This window comes from Leuciscus leuciscus (genome assembly GCF_965113295.1).
Source record: "Leuciscus leuciscus genome assembly, chromosome: 14".
NCBI classification, from domain to species: Eukaryota; Metazoa; Chordata; class Actinopteri; order Cypriniformes; family Leuciscidae; genus Leuciscus; species Leuciscus leuciscus.
The window spans coordinates 24,721,980-24,730,659 of NC_138738.1; the positions used below are offsets into that span (position 1 = coordinate 24,721,980).

Genomic DNA, 8,680 nt, shown 5'->3' on the forward strand with positions numbered 1-8,680 from the left:
AGCAACCACCCAAAATACCTTAGCAACCACCCAGAACACCCTAGCAACCATCTAGCAACACCCCAGCAACCACCCAAAACACCCTAGCAACCACCCAAAATACCCTAGCAACTGCATAGCAACCACCCAGAACACCCTTGCAACCACCCAAAATACCCTAGCAACCGTCTAGCAACCACCCAAAAGACCATAGCAACCACTGAAAATATCCCTAGCAACCCCCAAAATACCTTAGCAACCGCCTAGCAACACAATAGCAAACACCCAGAACACCCTAGCAACCGCCTAGCAACACCATAGCAACCACACAGAACACCCTAGCAACCACCCAAAACACCCTAGTAACCATCCATAACACCCTAGCAACCACCCAAAATACCCTAGCAACTGCATAGCAACCACCCAGAACACCCTTGCAACCACCTAAAATACCTTAGCAACCGCATAGCAACCACCCAAAAGACCATTATTTCTGGTCAAAGGTTCCTCAAAAGTTTTTAAACTATGTAAAATTATAGACTCCATCTGATGATAAATATGTCTAACCTCTCTTGGTCAAAATTTTCTAGTGAGTGGTCACATCTAAATTTTTCAATTGGCCCAAGTGCAATTCTTGTTGCAATAGTCTGTAGCAACCACACAGAACACCCTAGCAACCATCTAGCAACACCCTAGCAACCACCCAAAACACCCTTGCAACCACCTAAAATACCCTAGCAACTGCATAGCAACCACCCAAAAGACCATAGCAACCACTGAAAATATCCTAGCAACCACCCAGAACACCATAGCAACCGCCTAGCAACCACCCAGAATACCTTAGCAACCGCCTAGCAACACAATAGCAACCACCCAGAACAGCCTAGCAACCGCCTAGAAACACCCTAGCAAACCACCCAAAATACCTTAGCAACCGCTTAGGAACACCATAGCAACCGCCTAGCAACCACCCAGAACACAATAGCAACCGCCTAGCAACCACCCAAAAGACCCTAAAATACCCTAGCAACCGCCTTAAAACCACCCAGAATAACATAGCAACCACCCGAAATACCTTAGCAACCGCCTAGCATCACCCTAGCAACCCCCCAAAATACCTTAGCAACCGCCTAGCAACACAATAGCAACCACCCAGAACACCCTAGCAACCGCCTAGCAACCACCCAAAATACCTTAGCAACCACCCAAAACACCCTAGTAACCATCCATAACACCCTAGCAACCACCCAAAATACCCTAGCATCTGCATAGCAACCACCCAGAACACCCTTGCAACCACCCAAAATACCCTAGCAACCGCCTAGCAACCACCCAAAAGACCATAGCAACCACTGAAAATATCCTAGCAACCACCCAGAACACACTAGCAACCGCCTAGCAACCACCCAGAACACAATAGCAACCGCCTAGCAACCACCCAAAAGACCCTAGCAACCACCCAAAATACCCTAGCAACCGCCTTAAAACCACCCAGAATACAATAGCAACCACCCGAAATACCTTAGCAACCACCTAGCAACACCCTAGCAACCCCCAAAATACCTTAGCAACCGCCTAGCAAAACAATAGCAACCACCCAGAACACCCTAGCAACCGCCTAGCAAATAGCAACCACCCGAAATACCGTAGCAACCGCCTAGCAACACCCTAGCAACCCCCAAAATACCTTAGCAACCACCCAGAACACCCTAGCAACCATCTAGCAACACCCTAGCAACCACCCAGAACACCCTTGCAACCACCCAAAATACCCTAGCAACCGCCTAGCAACCACCCAAAAGACCATAGCAACCACTGAAAATATCCCTAGCAACCCCCCAAGATACCTTAGCAACCACCTAGCAACACAATAGCAACCACCCAGAACACCCTAGCAACCGCCTAGCAACACCATAGCAACCACACAGAACACCCTAGCAACCACCCAAAACACCCTAGTAACCATCCATAAAACACCCTAGCAACCACCCAAAATACCCTAGCAACTGCATAGCAACCACCCAGAACACCCTTGCAACCACCTAAAATACCTTAGCAACCGCATAGCAACCACCCAAAAAACCATTATTTCTGGTCAAAGGTTCCTCAAAAGTTTTTAAAATATGTAAAATTATAGACTCCATCTGATGATAAATATGTCTAACCTCTCTTGGTCAAAATTTTCTAGTGAGTGGTCACATCTAAATTTTTTAATTGGCCCAAGTGCAATTCTTGTTGCAATAGTCTGTAGCAACCACACAGAACACCCTAGCAACCATCTAGCAACACCCTAGCATCCACCCAAAAAACCCTTGCAACCACCTAAAATACCCTAGCAACCGCATAGCAACCACCCAAAAGACCATAGCAACCACTGAAAAAATCCTAGCAACCACCCAGAACACCATAGCAACCGCCTAGCATCCACCCAGAATACCTGAGCAACCGCCTAGCAACACAATAGCAACCACCCAGAACAGCCTAGCAACCGCCTAGAAACACCCTAGCAAACCACCCAAAATACCTTAGCAACCGCTTAGCAACACCATAGCAACCGCCAAGCAACCACCCAGAACACAATAGCAACTGCCTAGCAACCACCCAAAAGATCTTAGCAACCACCCAAAATACCCTAGCAACCGCCTTAAAACCACCCAGAATACCATAGCAACCACCCGAAATACCTTAGCAACCGCCTAGCAACACCCTGGCAACCCCCCAAAATACCTTAGCAACCGCCTAGCAACACAATAGCAACCACCCAGAACACCCTAGCAACCGCCTAGCAACCACCCAAAATACCTTAGCAACCACCCAAAACATCCTAGCAACCATCTAGCAACACCCTAGCAACCACCCAAAACACCCTAGTAACCATCCATAACACCCTAGCAACCACCCAAAATACCCTAGCATCTGCATAGCAACCACCCAGAACACCCTTGCAACCACCCAAAATACCCTAGCAACCGCCTAGCAACCACCCAAAAGACCATAGCAACCACTGAAAACATCCTAGCAACCACCCAGAACACCATAGCAACCGCCTAGCAACCACCCAGAATACCTTAGCAACCGCCTAGCAACACAATAGCAACCACCCAGAACAGCCTAGCAACCGCCTAGAAACATCCTAGCAACCACCCAAAATACCTTAGCAACCGCTTAGAAACACCATAGCAACCGCCTAGCAACCACCCAGAACACAATAGCAACCGCCTAGCAACCACCCAACAGACCTTAGCAACCACCCAAAATACCCTAGCAACCGCCTTAAAACCACCCAGAATACCATAGCAACCACCCGAAATACCTTAGCAACCACCTATCAACACCCTAGCAACCCCCCAAAATACCTTAGCAACCGCCTAGCAACACAATAGCAACCACCCAGAACACCCTAGCAACCATCTAGCAACACCCTAGCAACCACCCAAAACACCCTAGTAACCATCCATAACACCCTAGCAACCACCCAAAATACCCTATTATCTGCATAGCAACCACCCTGAACACCCTTGCAACCACCAAAAATACCCTAGCAACCGCCTAGCAACCACCCAAAAGACCCTTGCAACCACCCAAAAGACCCTAGCAACCGCCTTAAAACCACCCAGAATAACATAGCAACCACCCGAAATACCTTAGCAACCGCCTAGCAACACCCTAGCAACCCCCCAAAATACCTTGGCAACTGCCTAGCAACCACCCAGAATACCCTAGCAACCGCTTAGCAACACCATAGCAACCACCCAGAATACCCTAGCAACCGCCTAGCAACACAATAACGACCACCCATAACATCCTAGCAACTGCCTAGCAAAAAACATTGTGGTCCAAACTTTCTCAAGCCAACTTATAGTTTGTCTTGTTGAACTTTCGCATCTAGCTATTATTATCTTAATAATTCTATTATTTCTGGTCAAAGGTTCCTCAAAAGTTTTTAAACTATGTAAAATTATAGACTCCATCTGATGATAAATATGTCTAACACCGCGTAGCAACCACCCAAAAGACCCTAGCAACCACCCAAAATACCTTAGCAACCGCTTAGCAACACCATAGCAACCGCCTAGCAACCACCCAGAACACACTAGCAACCGCCTAGCAACCACCCAAAATTGTTGCAATAGTCTGTTAACATTGGCTTAATGATAAATAATACGTCAGACTAATTGAAAAATTTTGATGTGACCAGTCACTAGATATTTTTGACTTGGGGATGTAATTTTTTTTTACAGTGTAACATAAGAAAGAGTCCACTAGTATATATATAGAAAGGTCAAGTTTCGAGTACTCCTTGGCCAGAAAAAAATTCAGTATGTCAAAAATGGACTTTTGTCAAAATGAAATAACATCTTTAAGGAATCTTTGGACAGAAATATGTTCAGTAGGTCAAAAGCATACCTATGTATAGCTCATTGTTATAACATTATGTGCATTGCACTAACGATCACTGAAGAATAACAATATGCACTTTTCGCATTGCATTGCATTGCACACCAGAACTAACCCATGTTGCAATAAAGACATAACGTGTGTTGTTGCTTTGCATTGCATTGCATTGCATTGCATTGCATTGAACTGCAAAACGATCTGACGTTGAGCACTCAGATTGTTAGTGAATAAATGAATCGTTAAGAATAACAATATGCACTTTTCGCATTGCATTTCATTGCACTAACGATCTAACATTGTGCACTGAAGAATAACATATAAAGTTATGCACTTTTTGCATTGCATTTCACACCAGAACTAAATCATTCCCAAGTTCAATAAAGACATAACGTGTGTTGTTGTATTTCATTGCATTGCATTGCATTGCATTGCATTGCATTGCATTGCATTGCATTGCATTGCATTGCATTGCATTGCATTGCATTGCATTGCATTGCACTGCATTGAACTAACGATCTGACGTTGTGCACTGAAGAATAACATATAGGTATGCACTTTTTACATTGCATTGCACACAAGAACTAACTCATTCCCAGTTTGATTAAAGACATAACGTGTGTTGTTGCATTGCATTGCATTGCACCAACGATCTAACGTTGTGCACTGAAGAATAACAATATGCACTTTTCGCATTGCATTGCACACCAGAAATAACTCGTTTCTATGTTCATTAAAGAAATAACGTGTGTTGTTGCATTGCATTGCATTGCATTGCACTGCATTGCACTGCATTGCACTAACGAGCTAACGTTGTGCACTGAAGATTAACAATATGCACTTTTCGCATTGCATTGCATTAAACACCAGAACTAACTCATTCCCATGTTGCAATAAAGACATAACGTGTTTTGTTGCATTGCATTGCATTGTATTGCAGTGCATTGCATTGCATTGCATTGCATTGCATTGCATTTTATTGCATTGCATTAAATTGCATTAAATTGCATTGCATTGCATTGCATTAAATTGCATTAAATTGCATTGCATTGCATTGCATTGCATTAAATTGCATTGCATTGCATTTCATTGCTTTGCATTGCATTGCATTGCATTGCATTGCATTGCATTGCATTGAATTGCTTTGCATTGCATTGCATTGCATTGCATTAAATTGCATTAAATTGCATTGCATTGCATTGCATTGCATTGCATTGCATTGCATTTCATTGCGCTAACGATCTAACGTTGTGCACTGAAGAATAATATATAAGGTTATGCACTTTTTGCATTGCATTTCACACCAGAAATAAATCATTCCCAAGTTCAATAAAGACATAACGTGTGTTGTTGTATTTCATGGCATTGCATTGCATTGCATTGCATTGCATTGCATTGCATTGCATTGCATTGCACTAACGAGCTAACGTTGTGCACTGAAGATTAACAATATGCACTTTTCGCATTGCATTGCATTGCACACCAGAACTAACTCATTCCCATGTTGCAATAAAGACATAACGTGTTTTGTTGCATTGCATTGCAATGCATTGCATTGCTTTGCATTGCATTGCATTGCATTGCATTGCATTGCACTGCATTGCATTGCATTAAATTGCATTAAATTGCATTGCATTGCATTGCATTGCATTGCATTGCATTGCATTGCATTGCATTGCATTGCATTGAATTGCATTGCATTGCACCAACGATCTAACGTTGTGCACTGAAGAATAATATATAAGGTTATGCACTTTTTGCATTGCATTTCACACCAGAACTAAATCATTCCCAAGTTCAATAAAGACATAACGTGTGTTGTTGTATTTCATTGCATTGCATTGCACTAACGATCTAACGTTGTGCATTTAAGAATAACAATATGCACTTTTCGCAATGCATTGCATTGCACACCAGGAATAACTCATTTTGCATGTTCATTAAAGAGATAACCTGTGTTGTTGCATTGCATTGCATTGCATTAACGATCTAACGTTGTGCATTGAAGAATAACAATATGCCCATTTCACATTGCATTGCATTGCAAACCAGAACTAACTCATTCCCATGTTGATTAAAGACATAACGTTTGTTTTTGCATTGCATTGCATTGCATTGCATTGCATTGCATTGCATTGCATTGCATTGCATTCAATGTATTGCATTAAATTGCATTGCATTGCATTGCATTGCATTGCATTGCTTTGCACTGCATTGCATTTCATTGCACTAACGATCTAACGTTGTGCACTAAAGAATAAAATATAGGTTATGCACTTTTTGCATTGCATTGCACACCAAAACTAAATCATTCCCAAGTTCAATGAAGACATAACGTGTGTTGTTGCTTTGCATTGCTTTGCATCATTGCTTTGCATTGCTTTGCATTGCTTTGCATTGCTTTGCATTGCTTTGCATTGCTTTGCATTGCTTTGCATTGCTTTTCATTGCATTGCATTGCATTAAATTGCATTAAATCGCATTGCATTGCATTGCAATGCATTGCATTGCATTGCATTGCATTGCATTGCATTGCATTGCATTACACTAACGATCTAACGTTATGCACTGAAGAATAAAATATAGGTTATGCACTTTTTGCATTGCATTGCACACCGGAACTTACTCATTCCAATGTTGATTCTTTAATCAACATGGGAATGAGTTCGTTCTGGTGTGAAATGCAATGCAAAAAGCGCACTAAAAAAATGCATTGCATTGCATTGCTTTGCATTGCATTGCATTGCATTGCATTGCATTTCTTTGCATTGCTTTGCATTGCTTTGCATTGCATTGCATTGCATTGCATTGCATTGCATTGCATTGCATTGCATTAAATTGCATTAAATTGCATTGCATTGCATTGCATTGCATTGCATTGCACTGCATTGCATTTCATTGCACTAACGATCTAACGTTGTGCATTTAAGAATAACAATATGCACTTTTCGCAATGCATTGCATTGCACACCAGAACTAACTCATTCCAATGTTGATTAAAGACATAACGTTTGTTTTTGCATTGTATTGCATTGCATTGCATTGCATTGCATTGCATTGCATTGCATTGCATTGCATTGCATTCAATGTATTGCATTAAATTGCATTGCATTGCATTGCATTGCATTGCATTGCATTGCATTGCATTGCATTGCATTGCATTGCTTTGCACTGCATTGCATTGCTTTGCTTTGCATTGCTTTGCATTGCTTTGCATTGCTTTGCATTGCTTTGCATTGCTTTGCATTGCTTTGCATTGCTTTGCATTGCTTTTCATTGCATTGCATTGCATTAAATTGCATTAAATCGCATTGCATTGCATTGCATTGCATTGCATTGCATTGCATTGCATTGCATTGCACTAACGATCTAACGTTATGCACTGAAGAATAAAATATAGGTTATGCACTTTTTGCATTGCATTGCACACCAGAACATACTCATTCCAATGTTGATTCTTTAATCAACATGGGAATGAGTTAGTTCTGGTGTGCAATGCAATGCAAAAAGCGCACTCAAAAAATGTATTGCATTGCTTTGCATTGCATTGCATTGCATTGCATTGCATTGCATTGCTTTGCATTGCTTTGCATTGCTTTGCATTGCATTGCATTGCATTGCATTGCATTGCATTGCATTAATTTGCATTAAATTGCATTGCATTGCATTGCACTGCATTGCATTTCATTGCACTAACGATCTAACGTTGTGCACTGAAGAATAAAATATAGGTTATGCACTTTTTGCATTGCATTGCACACCAGAACTAAATAATTCCCAAGTTCAATGAAGACATAACGTGTGTTGTTGTATTTCATTGCATTGCATTGCATTGCATTGCTTTGCATTGCTTTGCATTGCTTTGCATTGCTTTGCATTGCTTTGCATTGCTTTGCATTGCTTTGCATTGCTTTGCTTTTGCATTGCATTGCATTGCATTGCATTGCATTGCATTGCATTGCATTGCATTGCATTGCATTGTTTTGCACTGCATGTCATTGCACTAACGATCTAACGTTGTGCACTGAATAATTAATAAAATATAGGTTATGCACTTTTTGCATTGCATTTCACACCAGAACTAAATCATTCCCAAGTTCAATAAAGACATAACGTGTGTTGTTGTATTTCATTGCATTGCATTGCATTGCGTTGCATTGCATTGCACACCAGATCTAACTCATTCCCATGTTGCAATAAAGACAACGTGTTTTGTTGCATTGCATTGCATTAAATTGCATTAAATTGCATTAAATTGCATTGCATTTCATTGCTTTGCACTGCATTGCATTTCATTGCACTAACG

The 8,680-nt window shown here is 41.6% G+C and overlaps 1 long non-coding RNA gene across 1 annotated transcript in view; it reads right to left on the reverse strand.

The window, feature by feature from the left end:
• Positions 1–692: 692 nt before the first annotated feature.
• Positions 693–8,680, reverse strand: part of LOC309474511 — a 240,002-nt gene continuing 232,014 nt past the window's right edge. Inside the window, exon 3 of the long non-coding RNA XR_014197348.1 lies at positions 693–798. This is a non-coding gene — a long non-coding RNA (uncharacterized lncRNA). The remainder of the gene's footprint in view (positions 799–8,680) is intronic.